The 18539-nt window shown below is 49.2% G+C and overlaps 1 non-coding gene across 1 annotated transcript; it reads right to left on the bottom strand.

Annotated features, from left to right (window-relative positions):
• Positions 1 to 10129: 10129 nt before the first annotated feature.
• Trnaa-ggc (transfer RNA alanine (anticodon GGC)) lies at positions 10130 to 10202 on the bottom strand. The gene has a single exon. It is a non-coding gene; the product is annotated as a tRNA-Ala (tRNA).
• Between the last annotated feature and the right edge of the window lie 8337 nt (positions 10203 to 18539).

Below are 18539 nucleotides of genomic sequence, written 5' to 3'. Positions count from 1 at the left end.
GTCTGTTTTTAACGTCTTAAATTGAAAGAGCCGTCACAAATTGCTCCGTTTTCACTCCTTGTCGACAATCATACAGCACCAGAGGTAACAAACACATCTCGAGCCCCATTGTGCACTCCATGATTCATGCCAACTCAGTGCCTCGCTCTTTACTACTGTGTACCAATCTTGTCGTCCAACTGCAAAACACTGGACCACAACATGTTTCCGCGTCTCCATTGCACTGCGCATACTACGAAACCCTGCCCAAACTTGGCACTCACCCTCGCAGCCGACTTTTCCGACTTTCCACGACGCTCACGCAACGCTCACGCTGGTGACAGCATTATTTATAGTTCGACGTCGCGCCAAAGCGAATGAGCACATTTCGCCTACGGCTTAGGCCGCCCTCCTAGTGTGGCTGCTCGGTGTCTGCAGGCAGCGAGGGTCTGCAAGCTTCCTGTGTTCGCACCTATGTCACCTGTGCTTGCTTGTCAGAGACAGACTATCGCAAAACATACAACTCACTCCATGAATTGATTGCTACGGCATCTGTTATCAGCAGTCACAACTAGCAACACCAGTAGCAGCTGACTGCACGCAAAGAATAGGAATGTGCAGTGGGATTTACGTGAACTCAGCGCAAGGCAGATCTTTCCGACATAGGCTTGAGAATCTTACGGGAACACTTGTACTGTTTCTAAATTAAGTGTAGGCGTGGGAGGAGGGTGCTTCCTGCGCACTAATAACAGCACGCTTGTCAATTGTGGATGCTAATCATTCGCTTGTATCTTCCTAGACACATCTGCTGGTTGTGAATTATTCCACTTGCATGGCAAGGTGCGCATGTAGGTGTGTTAAAAATTCTGGAGGCATTGGGTATTGATCCCAGTACCTCTCGCATACTAAGCGAGCGCTCTACCATCTGAGCTACGCCCGCCCTCCCGAAGACTAATGGTGCTACATACAGCCATATAGACGACACAGACCCTGGCACTCCCATTATTCAGCAGACAAACACTACTCTCTGTGTATCCGTTAGGGTGTCTTTCAGGTTTCGTGCATTCTGTATCGAATCGTAGTTGGCCACAATGAAAGTGGCACGTATAACGTCGAAAATAGAATTCGGACACCGCTCTGAGTAAGACCAACGTGTTGTCCACCCTCTAGACTTCAATGAGGTTAAGCCGCGATACCTAAGACAGATCTGCACTCGATGACACCTCGATAACAGCCGGTCCCCACACTTACATCTTGCTCTCCTTACGTCAGTATACATCATATCAGTCTGTGACGCTGGCTTTGCAACATCTTGCGTGCCTTTAGGTTCGCCGCGACCAACACTTACCATATACTGACCACAAAATATGGAGGCGCCGCGGCTTGAACCCTGGACCTTTCACATGCCCAGCGAACGCTCTACCAACTGAGCTACGCCCCATGCACGAGCAAACTGCGCTATTCCCCATTCTTTGCGACTCAGATGCGCACGGACACGATGGTTGGTTGGTTTGTAGCGGTGAAGGGAGCAGAGTACAAAGGCGCGGACCCGTTCATATACACAAAAGTTCCAAGTAGTTTCGATGCTCTGGTATTACAAATGCAAATTCCGTCTGTTTTTAACGTCTTAAATTGAAAGAGCCGTCACAAATTGCTCCGTTCTCACTCCTTGTCGACAATCATACAGCACCTGAGGTAACAAACACATCTCGAGCCCCCTTGTGCACTCCATGATTCATGCCAACTCAGTGCCTCGCTCTTTACTACTGTGTACCAATCTTGTCGTCCAACTGCAAAACACTGGGCCACAACAAGTTTCCGCGTCTCCATTGCACTGTGCATACTACGAAACGCTCCCCAAACTTGGCACTCACCCTCGCAGCCGACTTTTCCGACTTTCCACGACGCTCACGCTAGTGACAGCATTATTTATAGTTCGACGTCGCGCCAAAGCGAATGAGCACATTTCGCCTACGGCTTAGGCAGCCCTCCTAGTGTGGCTGCTCGGTGTCTGCAGGCAGCGAGGGTCTGCAAGCTTCCTGTGTTCGCACCTATGTCACCTGTGCTTGCTTGTCAGAGACAGACTATCGCAAAACATACAACTCACTCCATGAATTGATTGCTACGGCATCTGTTATCAGCAGTCACAACTAGCAACACCAGTAGCAGCTGACTGCACGCAAAGAATAGGAATGTGCAGTGGGATTTACGTGAACTCAGCGCAAGGCAGATCTTTCCGACATAGGCTTGAGAATCTTACGGGAACACTTGTACTGTTTCTAAATTAAGTGTAGGCGTGGGAGGAGGGTGCTTCGTGCGCACTAATAACAGCACGCTTGTCAATTGTGGATGCTAATCATTCGCTTGTATCTTCCTAGACACATCTGCTGGTTGTGAATTATTCCACTTGCATGGCAAGGTGCGCATGTAGGTGTGTTAAAAATTCTGGAGGCACTGGGTATTGATCCCAGTAACTCTCGCATACTAAGCGAGCGCTCTACCATCTGAGCTACGCCCGCCCTCCCGAAGACTAATGGTGCTACATACAGCCATATAGACGACACAGACCCTGGCACTCCCATTATTCAGCAGACAAACACTACTCTCTATGTATCCGTTAGGGTGTCTTTCAGGTTTCGTGCATTCTGTATCGAATCGTAGTTGGCCACAATGAAAGTGGCACGTATAACGTCGAAAATAGAATTCGGACACCGCTCTGAGTAAGACCAACGTGTTGTCCACCCTCTAGACTTCAATGAGGTTAAGCCGCGATACCTAAGACAGATCTGCACTCGATGACGTCATTATTTATAGTTCGACGTCGCGCCAAAGCGAATGAGCACATTTCGCCTACGGCTTAGGCCGCCCTCCTAGTGTGGCTGCTCGGTGTCTGCAGGCAGCGAGGGTCTGCAAGCTTCCTGTGTTCGCACCTATGTCACCTGTGCTTGCTTGTCAGAGACAGACTATCGCAAAACATACAACTCACTCCATGAATTGATTGCTACGGCATCTGTTATCAGCAGTCATAACTAGCAACACCAGTAGCAGCTGACTGCACGCAAAGAATAGGAATGTGCAGTGGGATTTACGTGAACTCAGCGCAAGGCAGATCTTTCTGACATAGGCTTGAGAATCTTACGGGAACACTTGTACTGTTTCTAAATTAAGTGTAGGCGTGGGAGGAGGGTGCTTCGTGCGCACTAATAACAGCACGCTTGTCAATTGTGGATGCTAATCATTCGCTTGTATCTTCCTAGACACATCTGCTGGTTGTGAATTATTCCACTTGCATGGCAAGGTGCGCATGTAGGTGTGTTAAAAATTCTGGAGGCACTGGGTATTGATCCCAGTACCTCTCGCATACTAAGCGAGCGCTCTACCATATGAGCTACGCCCGCCCCCCCGAAGACTAATGGTGCTACATACAGCCATATAGACGGCACAGACCCTTGCACTCCCATTATTCAGCAGACAAACGCTACTCTCTATGTATCCGTTAGGGTGTCTTTCACGTTTCGTGCATTCTGTATCGAATCGTAGTTGGCCACAATGAAAGTGGCACGTATAACGTCGAAAATAGAATTCGGACACCGCTCTGAGTAAGACCAACGTGTTGTCCACCCTCTAGACTTCAATGAGGTTAAGCCGCGATACCTAAGACAGATCTGCACTCGATGACACCTCGATAACAGCCGGTCCTCACACTTACATCTTGCTCTCCTTACGTCAGTATACATCATATCAGTCTGTGACGCTGGCTTTGCAACATCTTGCATGCCTTTAGGTTCGCCGCGACCAACACTTATCATGCACTGACCACAAAAAAATGGAGGCGCCGCGGCTTGAACCCTGGACCTTTCCAATGCCAAGCGAACGCTCTACCAACTGAGCTACGCCCCATGCACGAGCTAATTGCGCTATTCCCCATTCTTTGCGACTCAGATGCGCACGGACACGATGGTTGTTCGTTTGTAGCGGTGAAGGGAGCAGAGTACAAAGGCGCGGACCCGTTCATATACACAAAAGTTCCAAGTAGTTTCGATGCTCTGGTATTACAAATGAAAATTCCGTCTGTTTTTAACGTCTTAAATTGAAAGAGCCGTCACAAATTGCTCCGTTTTCACTCCTTGTCGACAATCATACAGCACCAGAGGTAACAAACACATCTCGAGCCCCATTGTGCACTCCATGATTCATGCCAACTCAGTGCCTCGCTCTTTACTACTGTGTACCAATCTTGTCGTCCAACTGCAAAACACTGGACCACAACATGTTTCCGCGTCTCCATTGCACTGCGCATACTACGAAACGCTGCCCAAACTTGGCACTCACCCTCGCAGCCGACTTTTCCGACTTTCCACGACGCTCACGCTGGTGACAGCATTATTTATAGTTCGACGTCGCGCCAAAGCGAATGAGCACATTTCGCCTACGGCTTAGGCCGCCCTCCTAGTGTGGCTGCTCGGTGTCTGCAGGCAGCGAGGGTCTGCAAGCTTCCTGTGTTCGCACCTATGTCACCTGTGCTTGCTTGTCAGAGACAGACTATCGCAAAACATACAACTCACTCCATGAATTGATTGCTACGGCATCTGTTATCAGCAGTCATAACTAGCAACACCAGTAGCAGCTGACTGCACGCAAAGAATAGGAATGTGCAGTGGGATTTACGTGAACTCAGCGCAAGGCAGATCTTTCTGACATAGGCTTGAGAATCTTACGGGAACACTTGTACTGTTTCTAAATTAAGTGTAGGCGTGGGAGGAGGGTGCTTCCTGCGCACTAATAACAGCACGCTTGTCAATTGTGGATGCTAATCATTCGCTTGTATCTTCCTAGACACATCTGCTGGTTGTGAATTATTCCACTTGCATGGCAAGGTGCACATGTAGGTGTGTTAAAAATTCTGGAGGCACTGGGTATTGATCCCAGTACCTCTCGCATACTAAGCGAGCGCTCTACCATATGAGCTACGCCCGCCCCCCCGAAGACTAATGGTGCTACATACAGCCATATAGACGGCACAGACCCTTGCACTCCCATTATTCAGCAGACAAACGCTACTCTCTATGTATCCGTTAGGGTGTCTTTCACGTTTCGTGCATTCTGTATCGAATCGTAGTTGGCCACAATGAAAGTGGCACGTATAACGTCGAAAATAGAATTCGGACACCGCTCTGAGTAAGACCAACGTGTTGTCCACCCTCTAGACTTCAATGAGGTTAAGCCGCGATACCTAAGACAGATCTGCACTCGATGACACCTCGATAACAGCCGGTCCCCACACTTACATCTTGCTCTCCTTACGTCAGTATACATCATATCAGTCTGTGACGCTGGCTTTGCAACATCTTGCGTGCCTTTAGGTTCGCCGCGACCAACACTTACCATGCACTGACCACAAAAAATGGAGGCGCCGCGGCTTGAACCCTGGACCTTTCACATGCCAAGCGAACGCTCTACCAACTGAGCTACTCCCCTGCACGAGCAAACGGCGCTCTTCCCCATTCTTTGCGACTCAGATGCGCACGGACACGATGGTTGTTGGTTTGTAGCGGTGAAGGGAGCAGAGTACAAAGGCGCGGACCCGTTCATATACACAAAACTTCCAAGTAGTTTCGATGCTCTGGTATTACAAATGCAAATTCCGTCTGTTTTTAACGTCTTAAATTGAAAGAGCCATCACAAATTGCTCCGTTTTCACTCCTTGTCGACAATCATACAGCACCTGAGGTAACAAACGCATCTCGAGCCCCATTGTGCACTCCATTATTCATGCCATCTGAGTGCCTCGCTCTTTACTACTGTGTACCAATCTTGTCGTCCAACTGCAAAACACTGGGCCACAACAAGTTTCCGCGTCTCCATTGCACTGCGCATACTACGAAACGCACCCCAAACTTGGCATTCACCCTCGCAGCCGACTTTTCCGACTTTCCACGACGCTCACGCTAGTGACAGCATTATTTATAGTTCGACGTCGCGCCAAAGCGAATGAGCACATTTCGCCTACGGCTTAGGCCGCCCTCCTAGTGTGGCTGCTCGGTGTCTGCAGGCAGCGGAGGTCTGCAAGCTTCCTGTGTTCGCACCTATGTCACCTGTGCTTGCTTGTCAGAGACAGACTATAGCAAAACATACAACTCACTCCATGAATTGATTGCTACGGCATCTGTTATCAGCAGTCACAACTAGCAACACCAGTAGCAGCTGACTGCACGCAAAGAATAGGAATGTGCAGGGGGATTTACGTGAACTCAGCGGAAGGCAGATCTTTCCGACATAGGCTTGAGAATCTTACGGGAACACTTGTACTGTTTCTAAATTAAGTGTAGGCGTGGGAAGATTGTGCTTCCTGCGCACTAATAACAGCACGCTTGTCAATTGTGGCTGCTAATCATTCGCTTGTATCTTCCTAGACACATCTGCTGGTTGTGAATTATTCCACTTGCATGGCAAGGTGCGCATGTAGGTGTGTTAAAAATTCTGGAGGCACCGGGTATTGATCCCAGCACCTCTCGCATACTAAGCGAGCGCTCTACCATATTAGCTTCGCCCGCCCCCCCCCCCCCCCCCCGAAGACTAATGGTGCTACATACAGCCATATAGACGACACAGACCCTTGCACTCCCATTATTCAGCAGACAAACACTACTCTCTATGTATCCGTTAGGGTGTCTTTCAGGTTTCGTGCATTCTGTATCGAATCGTAGTTGGCCACAATGAAAGTGGCACGTATAACGTCGAAAATAGAATTCGGACACCGCTCTGAGTAAGACCAACGTGTTGTCCACCCTCTAGACTTCAATGAGGTTAAGCCGCGGTACCTAAGACAGATCTGCACTCGATGACACCTCGATAACAGCCGGTCCCCACACTTACATCTTGCTCTCCTTACGTCAGTATACATCATATCAGTCTGTGACGCTGGCTTTGCAACATCTTGCGTGCCTTTAGGTTCGCCGCGACCAACACTTACCATGCACTGACCACAAAAAAATGGAGACGCCGCGGCTTGAACCCTGGACCTTTCCAATGCCAAGCGAACGCTCTACCAACTGAGCTACGCCCCATGCACGAGCTAATTGCGCTATTCCCCATTCTTTGCGACTCAGATGCGCACGGACACGATGGTTGTTGGTTTGTAGCGGTGAAGGGAGCACAGTACAAAGGCGCGGACCCGTTCATATACACAAAAGTTCCAAGTAGTTTCGATGCTCTGGTATTACAAATGAAAATTCCGTCTGTTTTTAACGTCTTAAATTGAAAGAGCCGTCACAAATTGCTCCGTTTTCACTCCTTGTCGACAATCATACAGCACCAGAGGTAACAAACACATCTCGAGCCCCATTGTGCACTCCATGATTCATGCCAACTCAGTGCCTCGCTCTTTACTACTGTGTACCAATCTTGTCGTCCAACTGCAAAACACTGGACCACAACATGTTTCCGCGTCTCCATTGCACTGCGCGTACTACGAAACGCTGCCCAAACTTGGCACTCACCCTCGCAGCCGACTTTTCCGACTTTCCACGACGCTCACGCTGGTGACAGCATTATTTATAGTTCGACGTCGCGCCAAAGCGAATGAGCACATTTCGCCTACGGCTTAGGCCGCCCTCCTAGTGTGGCTGCTCGGTGTCTGCAGGCAGCGAGGGTCTGCAAGCTTCCTGTGTTCGCACCTATGTCACCTGTGCTTGCTTGTCAGAGACAGACTATCGCAAAACATACAACTCACTCCATGAATTGATTGCTACGGCATCTGTTATCAGCAGTCACAACTAGCAACACCAGTAGCAGCTGACTGCACGCAAAGAATAGGAATGTGCAGTGGGATTTACGTGAACTCAGCGCAAGGCAGATCTTTCCGACATAGGCTTGAGATTCTTACGGGAACACTTGTACTGTTTCTAAATTAAGTGTAGGCGTGGGAGGAGGGTGCTTCCTGCGCACTAATAACAGCACGCTTGTCAATTGTGGTTGCTAATCATTCGCTTGTATCTTCCTAGACACATCTGCTGGTTTTGAATTATTCCACTTGCATGGCAAGGTGCGCATGTAGGTGTGTTAAAAATTCTGAAGGCACTGGGTATTGATCCCAGTACCTCTCGCATACTAAGCGAGCGCTCTACCATCTGAGCTACGCCCGCCCCTCCGACGACTAATGGTGCTACATACAGCCATATAGACGACACAGACCCTTGCACTCCCATTATTCAGCAGACAAACACTACTCTCTATGTACCCGTTAGGGTGTCTTTCAGGTTTCGTGCATTCTGTATCGAATCGTAGTTGGCCACAATGAAAGTGGCACGTATAACGTCGAAAATAGAATTCGGACACCGCTCTGAGTAAGACCAACGTGTTGTCCACCCTCTAGACTTCAATGAGGTTAAGCCGCGATACCTAAGACAGATCTGCACTCGATGACACCTCGATAACAGCCGGTCCCCACACTTACATCTTGCTCTCCTTACGTCAGTATACATCATATCAGTCTGTGACGCTGGCTTTGCAACATCTTGCGTGCCTTTAGGTTCGCCGCGACCAACTCTTACCATGCACTGACCACAAAAAATGGAGGCGCCGCGGCTTGAACCCTGGACCTTTCAAACGCCAAGCGAACGCTCTACCAACTGAGCTACGCTCCAGGCACGAGCAAACTGCGCTATTCCCCATTCTTTGCGACTCAGATGCGCACGGACACGATGGTTGGTTGGTTTGTAGCGGTGAAGGGAGCAGAGTACAAAGGCGCGGACCCGTTCATATACACAAAAGTTCCAAGTAGTTTCGATTCTCTGGTATTACAAATGCAAATTCCGTCTGTTTTTAACGTCTTAAATTGAAAGAGCCGTCACAAATTGCTACGTTTTCACTCCTTGTCGACAATCATACAGCACCTGAGGTAACAAACACATCTCGAGCCCCATTGTGCACTCCATTATTCATGCCAACTCAGTGCCTCGCTCTTTACTACTGTGTACCAATCTTGTCGTCCAACTGCAAAACACTGGGCCACAACAAGTTTCCGCGTCTCCATTGCACTGCGCATACTACGAAACGCTCCCCAAACTTGGCACTCACCCTCGCAGCCGACTTTTCCGACTTTCCACGACGCTCACGCTAGTGACAGCATTATTTATAGTTCGACGTCGCGCCAAAGCGAATGAGCACATTTCGCCTACGGCTTAGGCCGCCCTCCTAGTGTGGCTGCTCGGTGTCTGCAGGCAGCGAGGGTCTGCAAGCTTCCTGTGTTCGCACCTATGTCACCTGTGCTTGCTTGTCAGAGACAGACTATCGCAAAACATACAACTCACTCCATGAATTGATTGCTACGGCATCTGTTATCAGCAGTCATAACTAGCAACACCAGTAGCAGCTGAGTGCACGCAAAGAATAGGAATGTGCAGTGGGATTTACGTGAACTCAGCGCAAGGCAGATCTTTCCGACATAGGCTTGAGAATCTTACGGGAACACTTGTACTGTTTCTAAATTAAGTGTAGGCGTGGGAGGAGGGTGCTTCCTGCGCACTAATAACAGCACGCTTGTCAATTGTGGATGCTAATCATTCGCTTGTATCTTCCTAGACACATCTGCTGGTTGTGAATTATTCCACTTGCATGGCAAGGTGCGCATGTAGGTGTGTTAAAAATTCTGGAGGCACTGGGTATTGATCCCAGTACCTCTCGCATACTAAGAGAGGGCTCTACCATCTGAGCTACGCCCGCCCCCCGAAGACTAATGGTGCTATATACAGCCATATAGACGACACAGATCCTTGCACTCCCATTATTCAGCAGACAAACACTACTCTCTATGTATCCGTTAGGGTGTCTTTCAGGTTTCGTGCATTCTGTATCGAATCGTAGTTGGCCACAATGAAAGTGGCACGTATAACGTCGAAAATAGAATTCGGACACCGCTCTGAGTAAGACCAACGTGTTGTCCACCCTCTAGACTTCAATGAGGTTAAGCCGCGATACCTAAGACAGATCTGCACTCGATGACACCTCGATAACAGCCGGTCCCCACACTTACATCTTGCTCTCCTTACGTCAGTATACATCATATCAGTCTGTGACGCTGGCTTTGCAACATCTTGCGTGCCTTTAGGTTCGCCGCGACCAACACTTACCATGCACTGACCACAAAAAATGGAGGCGCCGCGGCTTGAACCCTGGACCTTTCACATGCCAAGCGAACGCTCTACCAACTGAGCTACTCCCCCTGCACGAGCAAACGGCGCTCTTCCCCATTCTTTGCGACTCAGATGCGCACGGACACGATGGTTGTTGGTTTGTAGCGGTGAAGGGAGCAGAGCACAAAGGCGCGGACCCGTTCATATACACAAAAGTTCCAAGTAGTTTCGATGCTCTGGTATTACAAATGCAAATTCCGTCTGTTTTTAACGTCTTAAATTGAAAGAGCCGTCACAAATTGCTACGTTTTCACTCCTTGTCGACAATCATACAGCACCTGAGGTAACAAACACATCTCGAGCCCCATTGTGCACTCCATTATTCATGCCAACTCAGTGCCTCGCTCTTTACTACTGTGTACCAATCTTGTCGTCCAACTGCAAAACACTGGGCCACAACAAGTTTCCGCGTCTCCATTGCACTGCGCATACTACGAAACGCTCCCCAAACTTGGCACTCACCCTCGCAGCCGACTTTTCCGACTTTCCACGACGCTCACGCTAGTGACAGCATTATTTATAGTTCGACGTCGCGCCAAAGCGAATGAGCACATTTCGCCTACGGCTTAGGCCGCCCTCCTAGTGTGGCTGCTCGGTGTCTGCAGGCAGCGAGGGTCTGCAAGCTTCCTGTGTTCGCACCTATGTCACCTGTGCTTGCTTGTCAGAGACAGACTATCGCAAAACATACAACTCACTCCATGAATTGATTGCTACGGCATCTGTTATCAGCAGTCATAACTAGCAACACCAGTAGCAGCTGAGTGCACGCAAAGAATAGGAATGTGCAGTGGGATTTACGTGAACTCAGCGCAAGGCAAATCTTTCCGACATAGGCTTGAGAATCTTACGGGAACACTTGTACTGTTTCTAAATTAAGTGTAGGCGTGGGAGGAGGGTGCTTCCTGCGCACTAATAACAGCACGCTTGTCAATTGTGGATGCTAATCATTCGCTTGTATCTTCCTAGACACATCTGCTGGTTGTGAATTATTCCACTTGCATGGCAAGGTGCGCATGTAGGTGTGTTAAAAATTCTGGAGGCACTGGGTATTGATCCCAGTACCTCTCGCATACTAAGAGAGGGCTCTACCATCTGAGCTACGCCCGCCCCCCGAAGACTAATGGTGCTATATACAGCCATATAGACGACACAGATCCTTGCACTCCCATTATTCAGCAGACAAACACTACTCTCTATGTATCCGTTAGGGTGTCTTTCAGGTTTCGTGCATTCTGTATCGAATCGTAGTTGGCCACAATGAAAGTGGCACGTATAACGTCGAAAATAGAATTCGGACACCGCTCTGAGTAAGACCAACGTGTTGTCCACCCTCTACACTTCAATGAGGTTAAGCCGCGATACCTAAGACAGATCTGCACTCGATGACACCTCGATAACAGCCGGTCCCCACACTTACATCTTGCTCTCCTTACGTCAGTATACATCATATCAGTCTGTGACGCTGGCTTTGCAACATCTTGCGTGCCTTTAGGTTCGCCGCGACCAACACTTACCATGCACTGACCACAAAAAATGGAGGCGCCGCGGCTTGAACCCTGGACCTTTCACATGCCAACCGAACGCTCTACCAACTGAGCTACTCCCCCTGCACGAGCAAACGGCGCTCTTCCCCATTCTTTGCGACTCAGATGCGCACGGACACGATGGTTGTTGGTTTGTAGCGGTGAAGGGAGCAGAGCACAAAGGCGCGGACCCGTTCATATACACAAAAGTTCCAAGGAGTTTCGATGCTCTGGTATTACAAATGCAAATTCCGTCTGTTTTTAACGTCTTAAATTGAAAGAGCCGTCACAAATTGCTCCGTTTTCACTCCTTGTCGACAATCATACAGCACCTGAGGTAACAAACGCATCTCGAGCCCCATTGTGCACTCCATTATTCATGCCATCTGAGTGCCTCGCTCTTTACTACTGTGTACCAATCTTGTCGTCCAACTGCAAAACACTGGGCCACAACAAGTTTCCACGTCTCCATTGCACTGCGCATACTACGAAACGCACCCCAAACTTGGCATTCACCCTCGCAGCCGACTTTTCCGACTTTCCACGACGCTCACGCAACGCTCACGCTAGTGACAGCATTATTTATAGTTCGACGTCGCGCCAAAGCGAATGAGCACATTTCGCCTACGGCTTAGGCCGCCCTCCTAGTGTGGCTGCTCGGTGTCTGCAGGCAGCGGAGGTCTGCAAGCTTCCTGTGTTCGCACCTATGTCACCTGTGCTTGCTTGTCAGAGACAGACTATAGCAAAACATACAACTCACTCCATGAATTGATTGCTACGGCATCTGTTATCAGCAGTCACAACTAGCAACACCAGTAGCAGCTGACTGCACGCAAAGAATAGGAATGTGCAGGGGGATTTACGTGAACTCAGCACAAGGCAGATCTTTCCGACATAGGCTTGAGAATCTTACGGGAACACTTGTACTGTTTCTAAATTAAGTGTAGGCGTGGGAAGATTGTGCTTCCTGCGCACTAATAACAGCACGCTTGTCAATTGTGGCTGCTAATCATTCGCTTGTATCTTCCTAGACACATCTGCTGGTTGTGAATTATTCCACTTGCATGGCAAGGTGCGCATGTAGGTGTGTTAAAAATTCTGGAGGCACCGGGTATTGATCCCAGCACCTCTCGCATACTAAGCGAGCGCTCTACCATATTAGCTACGCCCGCCCCCCCCCGAAGACTAATGGTGCTACATACAGCCATATAGACGACACAGACCCTTGCACTCCCATTATTCAGCAGACAAACACTACTCTCTATGTATCCGTTAGGGTGTCTTTCAGGTTTCGTGCATTCTGTATCGAATCGTAGTTGGCCACAATGAAAGTGGCACGTATAACGTCGAAAATAGAATTCGGACACCGCTCTGAGTAAGACCAACGTGTTGTCCACCCTCTAGACTTCAATGAGGTTAAGCCGCGGTACCTAAGACAGATCTGCACTCGATGACACCTCGATAACAGCCGGTCCTCACACTTACATCTTGCTCTCCTTACGTCAGTATACATCATATCAGTCTGTGACGCTGGCTTTGCAACATCTTGCGTGCCTTTAGGTTCGCCGCGACCAACACTTACCATGCACTGACCACAAAAAAATGGAGGCGCCGCGGCTTGAACCCTGGACCTTTCCAATGCCAAGCGAACGCTCTACCAACTGAGCTACGCCCCATGCACGAGCTAATTGCGCTATTCCCCATTCTTTGCGACTCAGATGCGCACGGACACGATGGTTGTTGGTTTGTAGCGGTGAAGGGAGCAGAGTACAAAGGCGCGGACCCGTTCATATACACAAAAGTTCCAAGTAGTTTCGATGCTCTGGTATTACAAATGAAAATTCCGTCTGTTTTTAACGTCTTAAATTGAAAGAGCCGTCACAAATTGCTCCGTTTTCACTCCTTGTCGACAATCATACAGCACCAGAGGTAACAAACACATCTCGAGCCCCATTGTGCACTCCATGATTCATGCCAACTCAGTGCCTCGCTCTTTACTACTGTGTACCAATCTTGTCGTCCAACTGCAAAACACTGGACCACAACATGTTTCCGCGTCTCCATTGCACTGCGCATACTACGAAACGCTCCCCAAACTTGGCACTCACCCTCGCAGCCGACTTTTCCGACTTTCCACGACGCTCACGCTGGTGACAGCATTATTTATAGTTCGACGTCGCGCCAAAGCGAATGAGCACATTTCGCCTACGGCTTAGGCCGCCTTCCTAGTGTGGCTGCTCGGTGTCTGCAGGCAGCGAGGGTCTGCAAGCTTCCTGTGTTCGCACCTATGTCACCTGTGCTTGCTTGTCAGAGACAGACTATCGCAAAACATACAACTCACTCCATGAATTGATTGCTACGGCATCTGTTATCAGCAGTCACAACTAGCAACACCAGTAGCAGCTGACTGCACGCAAAGAATAGGAATGTGCAGTGGGATTTACGTGAACTCAGCGCAAGGCAGATCTTTCCGACATAGGCTTGAGAATCTTACGGGAACACTTGTACTGTTTCTAAATTAAGTGTAGGCGTGGGAGGAGGGTGCTTCCTGCGCACTAATAACAGCACGCTTGTCAGTTGTGGATGCTAATCATTCGCTTGTATCTTCCTAGACACATCTGCTGGTTGTGAATTATTCCACTTGCATGGCAAGGTGCGCATGTAGGTGTGTTAAAAATTCTGGAGGCACTGGGTATTGATCCCAGTACCTCTCGCATACTAAGCGAGCGCTCTACCATCTGAGCTACGCCCGCCCTCCCGAAGACTAATGGTGCTACATACAGCCATATAGACGACACAGACCCTGGCACTCCCATTATTCAGCAGACAAACACTACTCTCTGTGTATCCGTTAGGGTGTCTTTCAGGTTTCGTGCATTCTGTATCGAATCGTAGTTGGCCACAATGAAAGTGGCACGTATAACGTCGAAAATAGAATTCGGACACCGCTCTGAGTAAGACCAACGTGTTGTCCACCCTCTAGACTTCAATGAGGTTAAGCCGCGATACCTAAGACAGATCTGCACTCGATGACACCTCGATAACAGCCGGTCCCCACACTTACATCTTGCTCTCCTTACGTCAGTATACATCATATCAGTCTGTGACGCTGGCTTTGCAACATCTTGCGTGCCTTTAGGTTCGCCGCGACCAACACTTACCATATACTGACCACAAAATATGGAGGCGCCGCGGCTTGAACCCTGGACCTTTCACATGCCCAGCGAACGCTCTACCAACTGAGCTACGCCCCATGCACGAGCAAACTGCGCTATTCCCCATTCTTTGCGACTCAGATGCGCACGGACACGATGGTTGGTTGGTTTGTAGCGGTGAAGGGAGCAGAGTACAAAGGCGCGGACCCGTTCATATACACAAAAGTTCCAAGTAGTTTCGATGCTCTGGTATTACAAATGCAAATTCCGTCTGTTTTTAACGTCTTAAATTGAAAGAGCCGTCACAAATTGCTCCGTTTTCACTCCTTGTCGACAATCATACAGCACCTGAGGTAACAAACACATCTCGAGCCCCCTTGTGCACTCCATGATTCATGCCAACTCAGTGCCTCGCTCTTTACTACTGTGTACCAATCTTGTCGTCCAACTGCAAAACACTGGGCCACAACAAGTTTCCGCGTCTCCATTGCACTGCGCATACTGCGAAACGCTCCCCAAACTTGGCACTCACCCTCGCAGCCGACTTTTCCGACTTTCCACGACGCTCACGCTAGTGACAGCATTATTTATAGTTCGACGTCGCTCCAAAGCGAATGAGCACATTTCGCCTACGGCTTAGGCCGCCTTCCTAGTGTGGCTGCTCGGTGTCTGCAGGCAGCGAGGGTCTGCAAGCTTCCTGTGTTCGCACCTATGTCACCTGTGCTTGCTTGTCAGAGACAGACTATCGCAAAACATACAACTCACTCCATGAATTGATTGCTACGGCATCTGTTATCAGCAGTCACAACTAGCAACACCAGTAGCAGCTGACTGCACGCAAGGAAAAGGACTATGCAGTGGGATTTACGTGAACTCAGCGCAAGGCAGATCTTTCCGACATAGGCTTGAGATTCTTACGGGAACACTTGTACTGTTTCTAAATTAAGTGTAGGCGTGGGAGGAGGGTGCTTCCTGCGCACTAATAACAGCACGCTTGTCAATTGTGGTTGCTAATCATTCGCTTGTATCTTCCTAGACACATCTGCTGGTTTTGAATTATTCCACTTGCATGGCAAAGTGCGCATGTAGGGGTGTTAAAAATTCTGAAGGCACTGGGTATTGATCCCAGTACCTCTCGCATACTAAGCGAGCGCTCTACCATCTGAGCTACGCCCGCCCCTCCGACGACTAATGGTGCTACATACAGCCATATAGACGACACAGACCCTTGCACTCCCATTATTCAGCAGACAAACACTACTCTCTATGTACCCGTTAGGGTGTCTTTCAGGTTTCGTGCATTCTGTATCGAATCGTAGTTGGCCACAATGAAAGTGGCACGTATAACGTCGAAAATAGAATTCGGACACCGCTCTGAGTAAGACCAACGTGTTGTCCACCCTCTAGACTTCAATGAGGTTAAGCCGCGATACCTAAGACAGATCTGCACTCGATGACACCTCGATAACAGCCGGTCCCCACACTTACATCTTGCTCTCCTTACGTCAGTATACATCATATCAGTCTGTGACGCTGGCTTTGCAACATCTTGCGTGCCTTTAGGTTCGCCGCGACCAACACTTACCATGCACTGACCACAAAATATGGAGGCGCCGCGGCTTGAAACCTGGACCTTTCACACGCCAAGCGAACGCTCTACCAACTGAGCTACGCCCCAGGCACGAGCAAACTGCGCTATTCCCCATTGTTTGCGACTCAGATGCGCACGGACACGATGGTTGGTTGGTTTGTAGCGGTGAAGGGAGCAGAGTACAAAGGCGCGGACCCGTTCATATACACAAAAGTTCCAAGTAGTTTCGATGCTCTGGTATTACAAATGCAAATTCCGTCTGTTTTTAACGTCTTAAATTGAAAGAGCCGTCACAAATTGCTCCGTTTTCACTCCTTGACGACAATCATATAGCACCTGAGGTAACAAACACATCTCGAGCCCCATTGTGCACTCCATTATTCATGCCAACTCAGTGCCTCGCTCTTTACTACTGTGTACCAATCTTGTCGTCCAACTGCGAAACACTGGGCCACAACAAGTTTCCGCGTCTCCATTGCACTGCGCATACTGCGAAACGCTCCCCAAACTTGGCACTCACCCTCGCAGCCGACTTTTCCGACTTTCCACGACGCTCACGCTAGTGACAGCATTATTTATAGTTCGACGTCGCTCCAAAGCGAATGAGCACATTTCGCCTACGGCTTAGGCCGCCTTCCTAGTGTGGCTGCTCGGTGTCTGCAGGCAGCGAGGGTCTGCAAGCTTCCTGTGTTCGCACCTATGTCACCTGTGCTTGCTTGTCAGAGACAGACTATCGCAAAACATACAACTCACTCCATGAATTGATTGCTACGGCATCTGTTATCAGCAGTCACAACTAGCAACACCAGTAGCAGCTGACTGCACGCAAGGAAAAGGACTATGCAGTGGGATTTACGTGAACTCAGCGCAAGGCAGATCTTTCCGACATAGGCTTGAGATTCTTACGGGAACACTTGTACTGTTTCTAAATTAAGTGTAGGCGTGGGAGGAGGGTGCTTCCTGCGCACTAATAACAGCACGCTTGTCAATTGTGGTTGCTAATCATTCGCTTGTATCTTCCTAGACACATCTGCTGGTTTTGAATTATTCCACTTGCATGGCAAGGTGCGCATGTAGGGGTGTTAAAAATTCTGAAGGCACTGGGTATTGATCCCAGTACCTCTCGCATACTAAGCGAGCGCTCTACCATCTGAGCTACGCCCGCCCCTCCGACGACTAATGGTGCTACATACAGCCATATAGACGACACAGACCCTTGCACTCCCATTATTCAGCAGACAAACACTACTCTCTATGTACCCGTTAGGGTGTCTTTCAGGTTTCGTGCATTCTGTATCGAATCGTAGTTGGCCACAATGAAAGTGGCACGTATAACGTCGAAAATAGAATTCGGACACCGCTCTGAGTAAGACCAACGTGTTGTCCACCCTCTAGACTTCAATGAGGTTAAGCCGCGATACCTAAGACAGATCTGCACTCGATGACACCTCGATAACAGCCGGTCCCCACACTTACATCTTGCTCTCCTTACGTCAGTATACATCATATCAGTCTGTGACGCTGGCTTTGCAACATCTTGCGTGCCTTTAGGTTCGCCGCGACCAACACTTACCATGCACTGACCACAAAATATGGAGGCGCCGCGGCTTGAAACCTGGACCTTTCACACGCCAAGCGAACGCTCTACCAACTGAGCTACGCCCCAGGCACGAGCAAACTGCGCTATTCCCCATTGTTTGCGACTCAGATGCGCACGGACACGATGGTTGGTTGGTTTGTAGCGGTGAAGGGAGCAGAGTACAAAGGCGCGGACCCGTTCATATACACAAAAGTTCCAAGTAGTTTCGATGCTCTGGTATTACAAATGCAAATTCCGTCTGTTTTTAACGTCTTAAATTGAAAGAGCCGTCACAAATTGCTCCGTTTTCACTCCTTGACGACAATCATATAGCACCTGAGGTAACAAACACATCTCGAGCCCCATTGTGCACTCCATTATTCATGCCAACTCAGTGCCTCGCTCTTTACTACTGTGTACCAATCTTGTCGTCCAACTGCGAAACACTGGGCCACAACAAGTTTCCGCGTCTCCATTGCACTGCGCATACTACGAAACGCTCCCCAAACTTGGCACTCA

This window comes from Schistocerca gregaria, chromosome 9 (genome assembly GCF_023897955.1).
Source record: "Schistocerca gregaria isolate iqSchGreg1 chromosome 9, iqSchGreg1.2, whole genome shotgun sequence".
Lineage (NCBI taxonomy): Eukaryota > Metazoa > Arthropoda > Insecta > Orthoptera > Acrididae > Schistocerca > Schistocerca gregaria.
Note: the sequence above shows the minus strand (reverse complement) of the source record. Positions and strands in the feature narration are given on the sequence as shown.